Source organism: Somniosus microcephalus, chromosome 33 (assembly GCF_052327205.1).
Source record: "Somniosus microcephalus isolate GS21.2 chromosome 33, FLI_Smic_1.0, whole genome shotgun sequence".
Taxonomy (NCBI): Eukaryota; Metazoa; Chordata; class Chondrichthyes; order Squaliformes; family Somniosidae; genus Somniosus; species Somniosus microcephalus.
In genome coordinates, this window is record NC_141019.1 from 21679365 (window position 1) to 21700991 (window position 21627).

The 21627-nt window shown below is 47.2% G+C and overlaps 1 long non-coding RNA gene across 1 annotated transcript in view; it reads right to left on the bottom strand.

The window, feature by feature from the left end:
- Positions 1-1173: 1173 nt before the first annotated feature.
- LOC147096999 (uncharacterized) overlaps positions 1174-21627 on the bottom strand; it is a 212444-nt gene continuing 191990 nt past the window's right edge. The window contains exon 4 of the long non-coding RNA XR_015074455.1: positions 1174-1764. This is a non-coding gene — a long non-coding RNA (uncharacterized LOC147096999). The remainder of the gene's footprint in view (positions 1765-21627) is intronic.

Here is a 21627-nt window from a genome sequence, read left to right on the forward strand (position 1 = left end):
CCCTTATTCTGAAACTATGCCCCCTAGTTCTAGATACCCCCACGAGGGGAAACATCCTCTCAGCATCCACCTTGTCGAGCCCCCTCAGAATCTTATATGTTTCAATAAGATCACCTCTCATTCTTCTAAACTCCAATGAGTATCGGCCCAACCTGCTCAATGTTTCTTCATAAGACAACCCCTTCATCTCAGGATTTAACCTCGTGAACCTTCTCTGAACTGCCTCCAATGCAAGTATATCCCTCCTTAATTAAGGAGACCAAAACTGTACGCAGTACTCCAGATGTGGTCTCACCAATACCCTGTACAGTTGTAGCAAGACTTCCCTACTTTTATACTCCATCCCCCTTGCAATAAAGGCCAACATTCCATTTGCCTTCCTAATTACTCCGTCCAGTCCTGCAAGACTGCCCTGCTGCTGCAGAAATCATACATCTTTTTAAAAAAAACTTCACGTATGGCTTATTTTCTCTCTATTCCTCTGCAGGGAGGGAATTTTTTTTTAAAAACTTCAGACGCTGCAGAGCGATTTAAATTAATTACTGTAAAAATTTGCAGGGCAGAAAGTTAAGTGCTGCTTACCTTGTGGTCTCCAGCTTCTGAAGGGGATTTCTTCCCCTTCACCTTTTATATTACCCCATTTTAGCACCTTGAGGCCCCATTGGGCCTGTTGCAGTCGTGAATCGATTACGCTTATATCATGGGAGATTTTACGCTCGGGCTTCTGTTAAGTAGTTTGCGTGGACAGTTGGGCACAATTTCACCTCGGGCAGATGGGCACAATGTCAGGCGCAATTTCCCGATTGTGCCCAAGGAGGAAATTCCAGGCCAGCACGTCCAGTGGCATGCAGTAGTCATGTAATACCTTGTTGCAGCCCATTCAGAGACAGAATTAGATCTCGTAACAAGTCACCTGCCCATCCACTGGTCAGGAACACAAATGGGGAAAAACTAATAAAAAATGAGTATCTCACACAGGCATGAGGGGATCTGTCTCCACAGATTATCTTTGCCGCATTCTCAAGTGGGCTAATTTAACAGACAATGTGAAAATAAAATAGGCCAAGGCTTTGAATAGTAAATGTACTTCCCAGTTTTCAAATGATGCACATTTTATGTTGTAGGAATTGATGAATTCCTAACTAATAACTGAGGTCGACTCAGGAGATCAATCAAGCAGGTCTTTAATGTAAGACTAAACGAGTTCAAACAGTTTGTTGAGATCAATACAGGAGAACCACGAAAACAAGATGGAGATTCCACGAGGACTGCCTGGGCAGTCACGTGATTTGCGACGTGACGTCATTGCGTTTGCCCGCGTTTTCCCGCGCTCTTAAAGAGGCCACGCCCCGTACATACAAACACTATATACAAAACACAATAATGTCTAACACAATGGTACCGGCTTAGGCTGGTGTTAGAACATCGTTAAAGGGAATTATATACAATTGCCCAGAGTCATTCAGTGGCTCCGCCACAATGTCAAATCCACAGTTGCCACCTGTTCAAAAGCTCGGTTTAGAACATGCATCTCGCGCTCGTTTTTTCTGTATGGCAACTGTTCTTTTTTCAAACCCCTCCACTTTGTTGACTTCTGGCTTGTAACCTCAGGAAATTGTAACTTCAGCTGGTTGTCGCGTCAACTGCAATACCATGGGTTCTTCCAGCAGCAGCCGGGCTGGGCCTGGAGGTGAGACAAGCAGTAGAGTGCGGTCAATGGCAGTGCCTACTTGCGGCTCGCAGCCCATCTCCAGTTGTCAGGTACTGTGGGATGAACAAAAGTGGTGGCCACAGGAGAAGTCAGTACAGGTGTTGGGATGCAGCATAGGAACAGGAGGACATAGGAACATGGGACCTTAGAACATAGGAACAGGAGGACATAGGAACATGGGACCTTAGAACATAGGAACAGGAGGACATAGGAACATGGGACCTTAGAACATAGGAACATGGGATGCAGGACAGAGGAACATGGGACCTCAGAACATGGGACCTTTAGAATATAGGAAGGGGGGACATAGGAACAGGAGTAGGCCATTCATCCCCTCGAGTCTGCTCAGCCATTCAATTAGATCACAGCACATTGGACCCTTAGGTGCCCACTTTATGCCTGTAAAATTGTCTCAGTCTAAAGTAGACAGTGAGCCACGACATTCCACCAATTGGCTCGTGTAGCTATAATACACATCTCCAATGTCTGACCCATTAAAAGATAAAGCTTTGGGGTGGGGGGGGGGTGGTGAGGGAGGGTTCTCCTGTTCAGATGGAACTCTGGCGGGGCAAGACTTCCACCTGTCCCTCCATATCTGACCCATTTTCCTGGGTTGGGGCTCACTACATATACACGGGAGGTTCCTAACGGGATTTCTGCCATCAAGAGGGAGTCAACCAGTACAAAGGCAGCGCTTCCTCGTGGTTCTGCAGTAAGGGTACCACTGCAGCACCAGAAGAGGTGGCAAAGGACCATAAATGGGTAGAAGTGCCCTGAAGATCCAAGGGAAGCCTCCTTGCTGAGAGGAAGGCCTTAGCTGAGACCAGAGTGTTCAGCATGTAAGTGCCTGGGGCTGACTAGAGCGAGAGAAGGCTGCTGCAAGGCCCTCGCCCTCTATTGGGGGAACTCTGGGCCTTTACCAACACTTCCCAGAGCCTCCCACATGGTGGCCTTTGGAAGCGGCGGTAACTGGGGGAGAAAGGAGGGAAATCTGCCCAGGCCCTACCACTGTGCCACTATTTGCATGCAGCGGGCAGAGAGGGACTGGCCAGTGGCGGTCCAGATGGGATCATGGAGGAGAGTGATGAGAATGTGGATCTCGCTACCACAAGGAGTAACATAGAAACATAGAAACATAGAAGATAGGAGCAGGAGTAGGCCATTCGGCCCCTCGAGCCTGTTCCGCCATTTAATGAGATCATGGCTGATCATCCAAATTCAGTACCCTGTCCCTGCTTTCTCCCCATACCCCTTGATCCCTTTAGCCTTAAGAAATATATCTAACTCCTTCTTGAATATATTTAATAAGTTGGCCTCAACTGCCTTCTGTGGTAGAGAATTCCACAGGTTCACCACTCTCTGGGTGAAGAAATTCCTCCTCGTAGTTGAGACGAATAGTATCGATGCATTTAAGGGGAAGCTAGATAAACACATGAGGGAGAAAGGAATAGAAGGATATGTTGATGGGGTGAGATGAAGTAGGGTTGGGAGGAGGTTCATGTGCAGCATAAACACCGGCATAGACCAGGTGGGCTGAATGGCCGGTTTCTGTGCTGTAAATACTATCGAATGAGAATTACCGCCTTTGCCTCAATGTTTGCAACCCATGGCTTTTTAAACCTATGCAAATTAATTTTGTTTTAAAGCACAACGCTTAAACATAACTCATTAGCAAAAAGAAAAAAAAAATCAAAGATCCTGTAATGTGATTATCCGAACAGACTCATTGGCTCCGTAATAATTGCGAGGTGGGTAGGGAACGGGGGGGTGGGGGGGAAAGCCAGACGTACGGGTTTCCCGGAGGTCCTGTCGAATTTAACGACAGGACCTGATTAAAACTTTTTGAATGGGTTTCCTAGCCGCAGCCAGCCAAATTGGGAGGTGGAGGGGAAGTTGGAGTCAGATATCGGAAGGAGGTGAGTCGGATATCGGGAGTCCAATCGCGGCGGGAGTCCGATCACGGGGAGGTTAACAGTAGCTTGGGGGATCGGGGTGGGGGAAAGCACTCCTGCTCCTCTTGGCCCACAGGCAGCACTGGAAAGGCACTTACCTGTTCCATCTAGCCGTTCTCGCCTCCCTTCAGCTGCCAGGTTTCCCGAGGCCTGGAAAACCCGGCCCCCAGGGGTTAAATGTGAACAGAGGTTAAATTTGAGGCAAGCAGCCTCATTAAAATATTTAAATAAGGGACCCACCTCTGGAGAGCAGATTAGTCACCTACCCCGCAACCCGCCTCCGTTAAAATTGGAAGTGGGTGCATTGGAGGCAGGTTGGGGTCGGGTTAGCCATTTCAAATTTTTTTTAACCCCCCACTTGCCTCCTTGAGGGTTAAAATTCCTCTGCATTGCATCATTGTCTGCCCCTGAGAGTGTGGTGTGAGAAAGATGTACAGCTGCATAAAAATATAAAATTCATACTGAAAGAATTGCAGCAGTAACCCAAACTGTACTCCTTTGCTTCTTTTCACAGCCGATTGCCACATGCATCTGATAAACATGCACTTTAAACCAACCACTTTAATGCACGACACTCAGCAAACAAACTAGGCAGAGTCTGCTCTCACCCCTTCCCCTCCCTCCCAGAACCACGATAGGGTTCCCCTTGTCCTCACCTTTCACCCCACCAGCCTCCACATTCAACGGATCATCCACCGCCATTTCCGCCACCTCCAATGTGATCCCACCACCAAACACATCTTCCCCTCACCCCCTTTCAGCATTCTGAAGGGACCGCTCCCTCCGTGACACCCTGCTCCACTCCTCTATCACCCCCAACACCCTTCCCCTTCCCACGGTACCTTCCCGTGCAAGCGCAGGAGATGCAACACCTGCCCTTATACCTCCCCCCTTCCCACTGTCCAGGGCCCCAAACACTCCTTCCAGGTGAAACAGCGATTTACTTGTACTTCTTGCAATCTAGTATACTGTATTCGCTGCTCACGATGTGGTCTCCTCTACATTGGGGAGACCAAACGCAGATTGGGTGACCACTTTGCGGAACACCTCCATTCAGTCCGTAATGGTGACCCTGAACTTCCAGTTGTCTGTCACTTTAATTCTCCGCTCCATTCCCACTCTGATTTCTCTGTCCTCGGCCTCTTACATTGTTCCAACGAAGCTTAACATAAGCTCGAGAAACAGCACCTCATCTTTTGATTCGGTACTTTACAGCCTTCTGGACTCAACATCGGGTTCAACAATTTCAGACTATAACCTCGGCCCCTGTTTTCTTTTTTCTTTTCTCTCTCACATGGCAGCTGTCGATCATTCTGCCAGTGCCATTTACACCTCATCTAGACTCATCTTTTGTTTCTTAACTTGTCCCATTACCATCTCCTTTTGCCTCGCACCATCATCCCTTTTGTCTCTTAATCTCTCCTGCCTTCCATCCTATCACAGACCTTCCCTTTTATTCTTTCCTCCCCTCCCTCCTTTCCCTGCCCCTACACTTGCTTAAAAACCTGTTCCAGCTCCAACTTTTTCCAGTTCTGACGAAGGGTCATCGACCTGAAACGTTAACTCTGTTTCTCTCTCCACGATGCTGCCTGGCCTGCTGAGTGCTTCCAGCATTTTCTGTTGTTGTTTTAAGGCAGAGTCTGACTTGACTGCAGACAGAAATGGTGTTGTTTTCGTATCCTTTGACAATCTAATTGTGCTTGCTCCTTGTGTTAGTGGAGCAGAAGCTCAATCAACAATTGGACTGCTTGCTTTATTTCACCCAATAGCTTGACCGCAAGCAGTAGCCATGGACAGCTGGTAGTACGTCTACTAACTCTGACGATTGCTTGTGCTTACTGTCTTTAGAAGCAACAAATTTCTCTGACATTTGTCCCATTGTAAACACTGTACACTCTTAAGAGCTCTCTTTATTGACTTTAACCTGTGTCCTTTTGTTCTTTTTTAACACCTCCTCACCGCCAACCCCCGTCCCATCTCATTTCCATACCTGAAAGTTCAACCTGAGAATGTCTCCGTAGACATCATCAACAGCAACTTGCATTTATCTAGCGCCTTTAACATAGTAAAACGTCCCAAGGTGCTTCACAGGAGTGTTATCAAAAATGTGACACCGAGCCATATAAGGAGATATTAGGACAGGTGACCAAAAGCTTGGTCAAAGAGGTAGGTTTTAAGAAGCACCTTAAAGGAAGAGCGAGAGGTAGAGAGGCGGAGAGGTTTAGGGAGGGAGTTCCAGAGCTTAGGGCCTCGGCAACAGAAGCCGCGGTGGAGCAATAAAAATTGGGGATGCGCAAGAGGCCAGAATTGAAGGAGTGCAGAGATCTTGGAGGGTTGACTATTCCAACGCACTCCTGGTCGGCCTCCCACATTCCACCCTACGTCAACTTGAGGTCATCCAAAACTCGGCTGCCCGTGTCCTAACTCGCACCAAGTCTCGTTCGCCCATCTCCCCTGTGCTCAGTGAGCTACATTGGCTCCCGGTTAAGCAGCACCTCGATTTCACAATTCTCATCCTTGTTTTCAAATTCCTCCATGGCCTCGCCCCTTCCTATCTCTGTAATCTCCTTCAGCCCCACAATCCCCCGAGATATCTGCACTCCTCTAATTCTGTCCTCTTGAGGATCCCTGATTATAATCGCTCAACCTTTGGTGGCCTTGCCTTCTGTTGCCTGGGCCCTAAGCTCTGGAATTCCCTCCCTAAACCTCTCCGCCTCGCTACCTCTCTTTCCTCCTTTAAGACGCTCCTTAAAACCTACCTCTTTGACCAAGCTTTTGGTCACCTGCCCTAATTTATCCTTATGTGGCTCGGTGTCAAATTTTATGTCTTAAAATACTCCTGTGCGGCGCCTTGGGACGTTTTACTACGTTAAAGGTACTATATAGATATATAAGTTGTTGTTGTTGTTGGTTGTAGTACTGAAGGAGGTTACAGAGATGTGGAGGGGTGAGGCCATGGAGGGATTTGAAAACCAAGATGAGAATTTTTAAATTGAGGCATTGCTGGACAGGGAGCCAGTGTAGGTCAGCGATGGGTGAACGGGACTTAGTGAAGGTTAGGATTAGAGTAGCAGAGTTTTGGATGAGCTAAAGTTTACAGAGGATGCAAGGTTGGAGGCCGGCCAGGAGTGCATTGGATAGTCGAGTCTAGAGGTAACAAAGGCATTGATGAGGGTTTCAGCAGCGGATGGGCTGAGGCAAGGGTGGAGATAGGGGATGTTATTACTTAGTCATCCCGCCAAAAGACACCCTTTTTTGAGGTAACCTAGCTGAAAGGTTAATGTCCAGTGTGACATGAATCAGTCATTCATGAAAGAAAGACTTATGAAATAATATTGAGCGGCCTGCGGGTGGCGCTGTCCAGGGAGAGTATAAGTACTCGGGCACGGGCCCAGCTTGCGCAGGGCATTCTTAACAGGAACTAGTGAAGGACACAACTAGACCTCCATGTTGTAAAACAGTTGATTAAAGCTTTGTTTAATGCTTAGACCAAGTGCCTAGTAGTTTTCTTACGTCACAGTGTACAGGACACGCCACCGTTAAAAAGTCTAGGAGATAAGTTGAGGTAATTCAGATGTAGTGATAAGGTGGCATCAAATTTGAGTTTAAAACCCCTGTAGATTATAGGAGGAAGGGAAGACTGAGAAAAGCAAGGAGTTCCATAGTTTCAAGATCCTGGGAGAGAAGAGTAGGAGATGGTGCATTGAGTCTTGATTTCAATGCAGTGAGGACGCAGTGAGTAGGAAGAGTGGGTAGATGGGGTATTAGGAGTTTAGGAGGAACAAGAAACAAAAGTTCAGATGAGCACTGACCATAGTAGTATCAGTAAAATAGGAAAACGCCTGAAAGGCTGTGACGGTGAGATTGGAGGTTGGGTGTGAGAGAGGACAAGGGTTCTGTAGTATCCTGTCCAGGAGTGTAGCGATGTAGAGCCTCCCAGATATGAGAGCAGTTTTCAATTCTTGGACTGGCTTGAATGGTGCATGAAGGGACCATGCCCTCCCTCCTGCCCTAGCTCAGACCGATTCCCTTCATGCTTCAATGGGCACCATGACCCAGCTACTGTATTAAACAATCAGATTCAAAAGTACCAGGACTATCGACAAGAAGATGCAAATGCAAGTTGCACAGTTCCTTCCTTTACCTGGCCTGTTATCATTTGCTAGTGGCGCTGGTCCCTTTTAAATTAACTGTGTACGCAAAATCTCTACAAAGACCAACCAGTGGGAGGAAAGTCATTTGCTATTTTTAGTGAGTTTAAGGAATTATTGTACCTATGTGAAACAGTTTTGTTCCCTCTTTAGCTGTCAAACTAATGGTTATAACTGCAGGACTCAAATGTCGTTGCTATATGTGTTTGGGGTAACGCTGAGGACTTTTTTCGGATGGTGCCTAAGTGGGCTTGATGGTCTTACCGCAGAGCTTGGAAAAACAAAGCTGATGTTAGCAAAAGGGCATTTCCCACAATCCCATGGCAGTCGTCATGTTGAGTTAGCTAATGGCCATTACTGGAGTGGAAGAATGGATGTATTATGTATCTGGGCACTTAAGTTGCTCATGGAAGATTGAGTGGCAGACTGAAGGAAATGAAAGCTCCACTGACCTGCACTGTCAATTGTTATTTACATCTTAATGTCAGGGTTTCTTTCTAATGTTGACAGAAAGTTCTGAGTACTGAGCTCTCAGTAATTCTAAATTGAGCTGCCCCAATGGCTCAGGGGTGTCATCCGGTGTGGCAGTGAGCCGTACAGACAGGAAAAATCCAAGTTCAGTCCACAGCCTGAGCTGAGTTTGCTGATTTCATCCTGGGTGGCACTAGGAGTCGCTACAATTCAGTGCCCATGGGCTAGGGTAGGGAAAAGTCAATTAATCTTTGTGAAGTAACAACAGAAAATGCTGGAAAAACTCAGCAGGCCAGGCAACATCCGTGGAGAGAAAATAGGCCTAGAAATTTGGTGGTGCCCCGCCAGGGCGCCGGAAGTACCGCCCCGGAAGGAGTCGCGAGCGCCCGCCGGAAATTCAGTTTGAGCGCCCCAAACGGAAACGCGGCGCTACTCGAGGTGCCCCGCATCCGTCTTGGGGCGCTGCAACTGAAAATCGCTGCGTAACGTGCCACAGCGCCACATGCTGCGGCACGGCGCGCTGCGGTACTGCAGGCCTTCCTCCCCTTCTTAAAGGGGAGGGGCCTGCTGCAGCGCGATCTGAGATCACGAGTGCCGGCATAAGAGCCCGGCACCGAGGAGAAGTGCCGGGCTCTTGGGAGGCAGCCGGCACAACGCGGGGGGGGGGAGCTCAGGAGGCCGGGGATGGCTGCGCGAAGAGGTGCTGGCAGGCGGCCAGCAAAAAAAATGGCCGCCCCGCACCTCAGCGCCTCTACCGCCGCAGGTAGGCCCCCCTGAACCGGTCGCAAATTGCAACCGGCGTTACAGCGGGGGGCGCTACCAAATTTGGTGATCGGGGTGGTAGCGGAGCGCTGCGCACACCGATGATGTCATCGGTGGCGGTGCAGCGCTACTGGCTAACGTCGCCATTAGCGCCCTGCTAAATTTCACGGGAGGCGTGGCCAGTCATGCTAAACCCACTAAGTGCCCTCTTTGGGCGCTAACTGGTGGCGCAGCCCACTGAATTTCTAGGCCATAGAGTCAACGTTTCAGGTCAAACCCTTTGTCAAGACTGAAAAAGCACAGGAAATGAAATACATTAAAAGGCCAGGCTGGGAGAGAACAAAAGAGAAGTGAAGAGACCCAAAGTTAATCTTCGTGGTTTTGCTACAAATAGGCAACAGAGTAAATCTGCCCCCATCCCCGTTAGTTTTTCCTTGTGATGTTCATGTCTCATTGGGTAAATGCACAGTGTGGTACTGAGCCATAGGGATCAGGAAGGTCTCAGGTTTCACCCCTGGTCTCTGCTGAGTTAGCAGACAAGTATTGTGGCTAGTGGAGAGCCAAAGGCTAGAAAGTTGGGAATTTGTAAATTAATTGAAGGAGTGTTTTTTTTCCAGGGGCAGACGCAGAAGGAAGTGGGGTTGGAAGGGGGAAAGGGGTTGTGGGGAATGACACTCAAAGGGTTGACAGTGGATGGGCAATGGCAAACATTCAAAGACCGAATGGATGAACTACAAAATTTGTTCATCCCAATTTGGCATAAAAATAAAACAAAAAAGGTGACTCAACCGTGGCTAACAAGGGAAATTAGGGATAGCATAAGATCCAAGGAGAAGACATATAAATTGGCCAGAAAAAGCAATAATCCTGAGGATTGGGAGCAGTTTAGGATTCAACAAAGGAGGACAAAGGGATTAATTAAAAGGGGGAAAATAGAGTATGAGAGTAAGCTTTCAGGGAACATAAAAACTGACTGTAAAAGCTTTTATAGATATGTGAAGAGAAAAAGATTGGTGAAGTCAAGCGTAGGTCCCTATCAGGGGAATTTATAATGGGGAACAAAGAAATGGCTGACCAATTAAATACATACTTTGGTTCTGTCTTCACAAAGGAGGACACAAATAAACTCCCAGAGATGTCGGGGAACATAGGGTCTAATGACAGGGAGGAACTGATAGAAATCAGTATTTGTAGGGAAATGGTGTTAGGGAAATTGAAATTGATGGGATTGAGGGCTGATAAATCCCCAGGGCTTGATAATCTACATCCTAGGGTACTTAAGGAAGTGGCCCTAGAAATAGTAGATGCATTGCGGGTCATCTTCCAAAATTCGATAGACTCTGGAACAGTACCCATGGATTGGAGGGTAGCTAATGTTACCCCACTGTTCAAAAAGGGTGGTAAAGAGAAAACGGGGAATTACAGACCGGTAAGCCTGACATCGGTAGTGGGGAAAATGCTAGAGTCCATTATAAAAGATGTAATAGCAGAGCACTTGGAAAAAAGTGACCGGATCGGACAAAGTCAACATGGATTTACAAAAGGTAAATCGTGCTTGACTAATCTACTGGAATTTTTTGAGGATGTAACTGGTAAAATAGATAAGGGAGAACCAGTGGATGTAGTGTATTTGGATTTTCAAAAGGCTTTCGATAAGGTCCCGCATAAGAGATTAGCATGTAAAATTAAGGCACATGGGATTGGGGGCAAGGTATTGACTTGGATAGAGAACTGGTTGGCAGACAGAAAGCAAAGAGTTGGAATAAACGGCTCTTTTTCCGAATGGCAGGCAGTGACTAGTGGGGTACCGCAGGAATCGGTCCTTGGACCCCAGCTATTCACAATATATATTAATGATCTGGATGAGGGAACTAGATGTAATATCTCCAAGTTTGCAGACGACACAAAGCTGGCTGGGCGTGTGTGCTGTGAGGAGGATGCTGAGAAACTACAGGATGATTTGGACAGGTTGGGTGATTGGGCAGAAGCATGGCAGATGCAATATAACGTGGATAAATGCGAGGTTATCCACTTTGGTGTCAAAAACAGGAAGGCAGATTATTATATGAATGGCAATAGATTGGGAGAAGGGGAAGTGCAACGAGACCTGGGTGTCCTTGTGCACCAGTCGCTGAAAGTAAGCATGCAGGTGCAGCAGGCGGTTAAGAAGGCAAATGGTATGTTGGCCTTCGTAGCGAGAGGGTTTGAGTACAGGAACAAGGATGTCTTGCTGCAGTTGTACAGGGCCTTGGTGAAACCAAACCTTGAGTATTGTGTGCAGTTTTGGTCACCATATCTGAGGAAGGATGTTCTTGCCATGGAAGGAGTTCAGCGAAGATTCACCAGGCTGATACCTGGGATGGCAGGAATGACGTATGAGGAAAGATTGGGTCGATTGGGCTTGTACTCGCTGGAGTTCAGAAGAATGAGAGGGGATCTCATCGAAACTTATAAAATTCTAACAGGACTGGACAGACTAGACGCTGGAAGGATGTTCCCGATGGTCGGGGAGTCCAGAACCAGGGGTCACAGTCTAAGGATAAGGGGTAGGCCATTTAGGACAGAGATGAGGAGGAATTTCTTCACCCAGAGAGTGGTGAACCTGTGGAATTCTCTACCACAGAAGACGGTGGAGGCCAGTTCATTAAATATACTCAAGAAGGAGTTGGATATATTTCTTAAGGCTAAAGGGATCAAGGGATATGGAGAGAAAGGGACAGGGTACTGAATTTGGATGATCAGCCATGATCTCATTGAATGGTGGAACAGGCTCAAGGGGCCGAATGGCCTACTCCTGCTCCTATCGTCTATGTTTCTATGTGAGGGGTGAGGGATACAAGGAAGTGATCAAAGATGGTCTTGTCTGTGACCGAGGTTATGGGAGTAGGGAGGACACGTGAGATGGCATGGCCAAGGGGGTGACCTGAATATGTGTGATAGGTTTATATGGAGGGAGAGTTTTAGAGAAGACAGCAGGACAGTGAAATCAACGCAGAGAGGGCAGGGTGAGTTGAGATGGAAATTGAAATCACCGAGGAGTCACTTAGTGCAGAGGCTGAGGGAGGAAAGCAGTGAAGATATCTCGATGAGAAACTTGGTGTGGGGCTTGGGTGGGCGGTGGAGAATGAGGATTTTAAAGGAGAGGGGTGGAACAAGGTGAGATGCTCAAAGGAGGGGAAGGTGCCAGAGGAGTAGGGGGGCAGACCAAGGTGTGATTTGGTGAAAAGGGCCACACCGCCATCACGGCAATTTGGGCGGGGCAGGTATTGGAAGGTATAGCCAGGCGGGGAGGCTTTAGTAAGCGGGAAGATGTCATCTCCCGTGAGCCAAATTTCATTCAAGACAATGATGTTAATACAACCATTCATAATAAGGTCATGGATGGCGAAGGCTTTGTTCACAAGTGAATGGACATTCTGGAGGAATATGTGGAGAGGGGCAATGATTATTGATTCACTGGCAGAGTCTGAGGAGGCAATAGTGAATGATGTGAGCGGGACAGGAAGGAGGTTGGTAAGATTAGCCCCCAGTGGGCACACTGGGTGGGAAAGTCAGCGAGAGATTTGGATGGGGCATGTGGGGTTGCTACCTGTAAGGAGGAACCAATAGGTGCCTCGATTAGCCCTCCGGAGAATGCTGAGAGAGGACAGAGGTAGCTTTGGGTTTATTCAAGGGGGATTCACGCCTGGGGCACCTGCAAGACAGTAGGAAGGCAGAGGAATAGTGAAGGGTTGGAGTAGGGATTGCTGGGTGGGAGGAGAGTGGACAAAGTACCCGAGAGGGGAGAAGTGGAAGGTGGCATGACTGGGTGACAGGAAGGCGTAGAGACAGGATTTCATGAATCTTATCATGACTCATGAAGTAACACTGGGCGGCCAGCTGGTGGCGCCGTCCAAGGAGTATAAATACTCAGGCGTGGGCCCAGCTTGCTCAGAATGTTTCTGTAACCAGGAACTAATGATGTAACTAGAATCTCATGGTTTTGAAACAATTGATTAAAGCCTTGTTGTATACTCAAACCAAGGGCTCAGTAGTCTTTTTACATCACAGGAGAGAAGGGGCAAAGAGAAAAATAGGTCGATAGAAGTGATGTGCTCTGGTCTGGAGTGGCAGCCAACATGCACAAGTAAAGGGAGTTCAGGTTACCTAGGCATGGCAGAGATTAAGAGAGACATGTTCTGGTTGTAAACAGAGTAAGGAGGAGATCATATGAGAGAGCGCAAGGTTAAAGCCTGAATTGCATTATAGACATAAATTGCAGTCTTCATACAAGCACTTACTACAGCTGAGGGAATGTCTCTAAATGACTTACTGAAACGGATATATTGTTACAGCTAACATCTGTCAAACTGCTTCTCATAAAGTGAAATGTTTATATTGAAGATGAGACAGACAGAGGCCACAGTGGGTTAACCATCAGACGTTAAAGTGTAAAAGGGGAAAAGTCGTCCAGTCAAATCCGTCCCAGATGATGGAGTCTTCTTTCTAATGGTCGTCGAGGCTTCCATGTGAAATGAGACTGAACAGTCTTAATCCAGCCTGCAGCATAACGCAGTTCACAAACCTGTCCCTCAATTTAACAATCTCACTTGGAGATGCCGATAATGATAAGAAGGTGCATGTAGGTCAATAGAAATATGATTTTGATGCATTTGAGGGCGATCATCGGGGTAATATACATGTCAAAGGAGGCCTGGGTTCTATCCGACCCTTGACCTGCGTGCCCTTGGAGTGTTTAATCCTGTCACTGTTTCATTTCTCGGCACTCTACAGGCTTAAGTGGTGAATTTTCACTCGAATTCAGACAGACCAAATTTGACACTTTTCAGGTGTTTATACATGTGCCTCATTAAGATTTAGATATTTGCCGTGTAAAGAATTATTTTGAAGATGGCTAATGTTTCCTCTCGAGCCTTGTCAGGAAATGTTACTGCGTAACCTGCTTCCTTCCTGTTGTAAGCGACAGGAGTTGGGACGTTAAAGTTGACCCTAAGCTCAGGAGAGGAAAAATCAGCCAGGATGCCCACTGTTGACAACTCACCAGGGATTCACTGTCCAGTATCCATTGAGCAGACACCTGTCTGGAAAGCGCATACACCTGAATGTCAGGCGACGACTGCATTCGGCTTGGCTCTGATGTCCTCTGTTGAATGGCCTGTTGACTCTCACTGTCTAGACTCGTACGTCAACAATAACCAAGGCACTGAAGGGCTGCTCACACCTTTGGGAAGCGACAAAGGGGGGAGGAGGGGGTGGGGGGAGAAACAGGCAAAAAACAAATCCTTTCAATTTGAGAGGCAAGGCAGCCACGGTAGGTTAGGGGGAAAGTGATGAAGTCTATACTTGTGCAAGCTGCAGAAGTCATTGTGACGATGAATCTACAATAAGTGTTACAAAACTGAAGAGTGGATTTTTAGTTTCAATGACAAAACAGCAGAACCCTTGGTCGAAACACTGCCCTTTCAAGTTGCTTATTGTGCCTTATCACACTTTTCAGAAAAGTCCCAAAGTGCTTCGTGTACAATCTTCTTCTTATGGAAGAGAGGCTACTCATGTTGGCCTGCGCGAGAACACCGACATTGGTGAGCCTGTCCTGCCAATGGATTTGCAGGATCTTGCGGAGGCAGTGTTGGTGGTACCTCTCCAGTGCTTTGAGGTGCCGGCTGTACATGGTCCATGTCTCTGAGGCATACAGCAGGGCGGGTATCACTGCTGCTCTGTAGACCATGAGCTTAGTGCCGGGTTTGAGGTCCTGGTCTTCAAACACTCTCTTCCTCAGGCGACCGAAGGCTGCACTGGCACACTGAAGGCGGTGTTGGACTTCGTCATCGACGTCTGCCCTTGACAGTAGGCTCCCGAGGTATGGAAAGTGTCCAAGGCCTTGTCGTGGATTTTGATAATCGGGGAGTAGTACTGTGTGGCGGGGGCAGGTTAGTCTTCTTCTTCTTGGGCAGTCCCTCGGAACCGAGGATGACTTGCTTCCACATTAAAAATGAGTTCTCAGGTGACTGATGAGTCCAATGCGGGACCTACAGTCTCTGTCACAGGTGGGGAAGACAGTGGTTGAAGGGGCGGGTGGGTGTGGTGCTTGGGTTGACGTGCGCTCCTTGCGCTGCTTGCGCTTGGCTTCCGCTTGCTCCCAACGAAGAGACTCGAGGTGTTCGCCGCCTTCTCGGATGCTTCTTCTCCACTTTGTGCGGTCTTGGGCCAGGGATTCCCAGGTGTCGGTGGGGATGTTGCACTTTTTCAAGGAGACTTTAAGGGTGTCCTTGAAGTGTTTCCTCTGCTCACCTGGGGTTCTTTTGCCGTGCCGGAGCTCCGAGTAGAGCGCTTGTTTTGGAAGTCTCATATCGGGCATGCGGACGATGTGACCCGTCCATCGGAGCTGATCGAGCGTGGTCAAAGCTTCGATGCTGGGGATGTTGGCCTGAGCAAGAACACTGACAATGGATTTGCAGGATCTTGCGGAAGCAGCATTGGTGGTACCTCTCCAGTGCTTTGAGGTGCCTGCTGTACATGGTCCATGTCTCTGAGGCATACAGCAGGGCGGGTATCACTGCTGCCCTGTAGACCATGAGCTTAGTGCGGGGTTTGAGGTCCTGGTCTTCAAACACACTCTCTTATGGATTGCTTTGAAGTGCAGTTACTGTTGTTGCGCAGGCAAATGCAGCAGCCCTTTTGTGCTCGGCAAGATCCCACAAACAACTGTGGAAATATAGAATATCATACATATAGTTTTGAGTCAGTCTTGCAAAGTATGATGGGATAGTTGACATGGGTTAAAAGTTTAAGTGTTGAAATAGTTGATGCAAGACTGTTGGAACACGGCAAGAACAGAATATGCTAGGTACCAAAACCGCTCCCGAGGTGCAGCCTGCAGATAAGAGAAACTGAAGAATGCAAGAGAAGTGGGAGTGTTAGTTTGCGGTAACAGATGTCTTTGTGTATGTGGCGATAATTAACTTATGGATGTACAGGAATGTGACAAGATGTTTTATTCATTGTTCTTGTGCATGAAACGGTTTGATGTATGATAATGATGTGTCAATCAGGAGTTGTTTACTTCACTGTATAAATATAGAGTCCGAATGCATGCTTGTTGGAGTTGTTGCCTCAGCCATTGACACGCTTCCCTTGTGCAAGTAAAACATTAAAGTGTTACTTTTCTGACGGAACCCGGTGTCTGGAGTCTTACTCGGAGTCGAGATTTCGACACAATGAGTTGAATGAGCAGTTGAACTGCTTTTTTGGTCATATTAGTTGAGGGAAGAATGTTGGGTCAGGACACTGGGAGATCTCCCTGCCCTTTATTGACAAGTGCAATGGGATCTTTAACGCCTATCTGAATAAGCAGCCGGGGCCTCAGTTTAACGCTGGTTGGCATCTCTGATGTTGCAGCACTCCGTCAGTACTGCACAGTGTCAGCCTAGATTATGTGCTCTCAAACCCTGGACTGGGGCTCCGACTCTCCAACTATAAGCATTTGGTGAGCAGAAAAGAGCAGAAAGAGGAAAAGCAAACTCATGGATTTTCACGGAGGTCCGCATCATTCCGCATGCTAAATAAAAGTCACAGCTGCGATGTAAAAAGACTACTGAGCACTTGAAATCACAGAAACCCCACAGTGCAGATAGAGGCCATTTCGGCCCATCGAGCCTGCACCGACACATATCCCACCCTATCCCCGTAACCCCACGTATTTAATCCCCCTAACACTAAGGGTCAATTTATCATAGCCAATCAACCTAACCCGCACATCTTTGGACTGTGGGAGGAAACCGGAGCACCCGGAGGAAACCCACGCAAACACGGGGAGAATGTGCAAACTCCACACTGACAGTCGCCCGAGGCCGGATTCGAACCCGGGTCCTTGGCGCTGTGAGGCAACAGTGCTAACCACTATGCCACCGTGCTGCCTTGTGCAGTTACGTTTGATTTACCTGGTTCGAGTATAAAACAAGGCTTTAATCAACTGTTTCACAACCATGAGATTTCTAGTTACATCACTAGTTCCTGGTTACAGAAACATCCTGAGCAAGCTGGGCCCACGCCCGAGTATTTATACTCCTTGGACGGCGCCACCAGCTGGCCACCCAGTGTTACTTCATGAGTCATGATAAGATTCATGACAAGCTGTTTTCTGCTTCCTCGCTGGAAGTCCCATTCTGAAGAGAAATAGTGGACTGTTACATGTAGCTAGTCAGCTTCTAGTCACTGGCATTATCCTTCAGATAAGGTTTGGAGGCCAGTGAACCACCAGTCCAGTATTCAGTCTCAATAGCCAGTTTCAGAGCAAAAGCTGAGGCCTGGAAGGAAGTTTCCTGCCTGGATGATCTTGGATAAGAGGTAAGGTAGAAAAGGATAAGATCGTAAGAGAGAGGGAATGGAATGAGAATAGGCCTTTGACATACGAAGCAAGTTGCCTCCATAGATCATGTAAAATCTACTCTATCACGGATCACACTCAACTCATTTAATTCTCTGAGGAAAGGCTCTCAAAGTTTCTCCTAGAGCCCCCAAAGGTAAATCAAACGTAACTGCACAATACACATCCAACCTACCATCCAACAGTATTCATCTTTGACCAATTATCTTCCTTGGGGTGGGACTTCCATGGTCCCAGCAGCTCAGGAACCATCAAGTTCCACACAGCAGCCGACCACCTCCATCTGTACTCCTCCTTATAGCCCCGAATCCCATCTCTAAACAGCATCATCTTTTTAATCAGAGTGTCTATTGCCCAACTCCATCACTCTGGGATGCTGTGGAGGGATATTTCTCATCTCAATTTTTGCTTGATGAATGTTCCCTACTCCTGCACTCGCAGTCCAAGAGGAGGAGAGGAGGGGGGATCAAAACTTCTCATGTATAGAGTGGATGCACTCTGCCAGGACCTTCACAAATATATTCCTGAGGGAACATTTTGATGCCAATTTTCCTGATGTCTGTGTCACACAATTTCCTATAGGTGGCATGGTTGTCAGTTTTCTTTTCCCGGTCAGGCCAAACACTGCCTTAGGTCTCAAATAATTGAAGAAAATACAAGAAAATATCAATACAATTTTACATATGCAGAACAAAGAGCTGTTGAAGTTTTTAAAAAGAGATTTGCATCTGCCAATATTACTCGAGTTCCCCGAACAGACACTCATTTGTGATCAGCGCTCACAGATTCAACAATCAGGCCTTAAATTACACTGTGTGGAGATTAGTGTACAAACACTTAACACACTTGCATGGAATTCCTTTTGAAATGGCTCAGCTAACCCAGCACATCCCAGGAACTGGCTTTCCCTGTTTCCCTTGGCTCAGTGTCACTTAACAAGGTGCATTTATCAACTGAGACACTAGGGGCATCTGAAAGAACATTTCACAACACTATTGGAATATAAATGAAAAATATTGGCTCAGATTTTCTGGGGCCTATGTGCGGTCATAAGTGCCCTGCAAGTTCTGGGTTTATGTATCCGGTGCGCATGCGCGAAAACCCGGATCGTATGAATGCGCAGGAAATGGACATTCGCTGGCGGAGAGTTGGACTATTTGCCCAGCGAATGCCCACGAAACTCTTACGCCTCGTAAAAGCATTTCAACATTCAAAAAACCTTTAAAATTAGTTTAGGTTATTTTTGGCCCCTTTAAAAAGTTTAAATTTATTTTTCAAAAAATTCAATTTTTGTTTTAAATGTTTAATGAAATTGTATTTTAATTCATTTTAAACATGTGGTGATTTATTTTTAATTTAGGTTGTGAGAAAGTTTGTTTTTTGTGTGATTCCTATTGGCCCAGAAATTCGGGTCTCCATGGGTGAGTACGCACGGGGTACTCACCCGTAAGCCCAATGGAAGTGCCGGTTTCCTGCATGCACTGCGCATGCGCGGGAAACCAGCTCTCCATGGCCCACGTGATCCCAGGGGACGCATCGAACTAACTGCACCCCTGGGATACGCAAGCACCGCGCGCCGGCAGTTGGAGGAGGCCCAGGATCGGAATCCCACGGGGGCCCACAGCTCAACGGCCGGCGCGCTAGGTAAGTGCAGGTCGGGGGCTTGCACCCGCGGGAAGCCCCCGACCCGAATTTCTGGGCCGTTATGCTTATAGGGATTCCGTACGTAAGTGTGATTGGTTGGGCCGGCCCATGTGATCCCAGGGACACTTGTGAACCGCCTACGCCCCTGGGATACGTGGGCCTTTACTCAGGCCCAGGAGCTCAAGTCTCTGTAGGTCCAGGGCCATCAGGTAAGTGCGGAGTTTACTTGTGGTTCGGAGGCATTCGCCCATGGGAAGCCTCCGACCGCAATTTCAGGTCCATTATCATCGTCTTCCCTCAGGGACAGCAGTTTTCAGAGGGAATTGCAAATTGCTGCAGTTCCGGCTCGCCACCAGTTGATGGCAGACTTCTTTGTAAAATTCCATTTCCTTTATTAATCTGAGCACTGCACTAGTTTAAATTACAAGTACAACAATCTCCTTGCAAGTAACGGTTGAGCTGAGTTATTGAATGGCATGTAGCCATGTTTTGAGAAATCACTTTTGAATGTTTGGCTACAATTGTACTTCTATAGATAAGTGTTTGGCACTATCTTTTCTTCGAAGATTAAAATGATAGAATAATGAATACCCCAGAGTGATTCAATTAAGGGTTCAGACAGTTTATATAGAGAACAATGGAATAAATATACAAGTAGATAACCAGATAGGAAAATAAATCTTAGTGGTGCTTGGCAACAGAGGAGTCAAGCTGAATCCCTGCTCTTGTCTTCAGTTAGATGATCGAACCCAGGTCAGCAGTTGAGTGTACAATTGGCCTCCTTACTGTGTTTGGAAGAGGGAAATTTAGCTTGAGTTCCGACCTATGATCCTTATCCAGCAAGCCCTGCTGGAAAGTGTGCATGTGCACATGTATACGTGTTTAGAATAGAATCATAGAATGGTTACAGCACAGTAGGAGGCCATTCGGCCTATCGAGCCCATGCCAGCTCTCTGCAAAAGCACTTCAGCTAGTCCCACTCCCCCGCCCTTTCCCCGTAGCCCTGCAATTTTTTTCCTTCAGGTACTTATCCAACTCCCTTTTGAAGGCCACGATTGAATCTGCCTCCACCACCCCTTCAGGCAGTGCATTCCAGATCCTAACCACTCACTGAGTGAAAACGTTTTTCCTCATGTCGCCTTTGGTTCTTTTGTCAATCACCTTAAATCTGTGTCCTCTGGTTCTCGACCCTTCCGCCAACGGGAACAGTCTCTCTCTATCTACTCTGTTTAGACTCTGCATGATTTTGAACACCTCTATCAAATCTCCTCTCAATCTTCTCTACTCTAAATATATTAAGAGTAAGAGGATAACTAAAGAAAGGGTAGGGCCTATTAGAGATCATGAGGGTAATCTGTGTGTGGAGGCGGGAGACGTCGGTAGGGTCCTTAATGAATACTTTGCGTCTGTTTTCACAAAGGAGAGGAGTGAAGCAGACATTGCTATCAGGGAGAAGTGTGAAATATTAGATGAAATAAACATAGTGAGAGAGGAAGTATTAAGGGGTTTAGCAGCTTTAAAAGTGGATAAATCCCCAGGCCCGGATGAAATGTATCCCAGGCTGTTAAGCGAAGCAAAAGAGGAAATAGCAGAGGCCCTGACCATCATTTTTCAATCCTCTCTGGCTTCAGGTGTGGTGCCGGAGGACTGGAGGACTGCTAATGCGGTACCCTTGTTTAAAAAGGGAGAAAAGGATAGACCGAGTAATTATAGGCCAGTCAGCCTAACCTCGGTGGTGGGAAAAGCATTGGAAAGAATTCTGAAGGACAGGATAAATCTTCATTTAGAAAGACACGGATTAACCAAGGATAGTCAGCACGGATTTGTTAAGGGAGGGTAGATGAGGGTAGTGCGTTTGATGTAGTGTATGTGGACTTTAGCAAGGCTTTTGATAAGGTTCCACATGGCAGACTGGTCACGAAGTTAAATGCCCATGGGATCCAGGGCAATGTGTCAAGTTGGATTCAAAACTGGCTCAGAGACAGGAAGCAGGTTGATGGGTGTTTTTGTGACTGGAAGGCTGTTTCCAGTGGGGTTCCGCAGGGCTTAGTACCAGGTCAGGTCCCTTGCTTTTTGTGGTACATATCAATGATCTAGACTTGAATATAGGGGGTATGATTAAGAAGTTTGCAGATGATACTAAAACCGGCTGTGTGGTTGATACTGAAGAAGGAAGCTGTAGACTGCAGGAAGATACCAATATTCTGGCATGGATAGAGGATTGGCTATCTAACAGAAGGCAGAGAGTTGGGATAAATGGTTCATTCTCAGACTGGCAATCAGTAACTAGTGGTGTTCCGCAGGGGTCAGTGCTGGGTCCCCAACTCTTTACAATCTATATTAACGATTTGGAGGAGGGGACCGAGTGTAACATATCAAAGTTTGCAGATGATACTAAGATGGGGGGGAAAGTAGTGAGTGAGGAGGGCATAAAAAACCTGCAAGGGGACATAGACAGTCTAAGTAAGTGGGCAGAGATTTGGCAGATGGAATACAATACTGGAAAGTGTGAGGTTATGCACTTTGGCAGGAAAAATCGTAGAGCAAGTT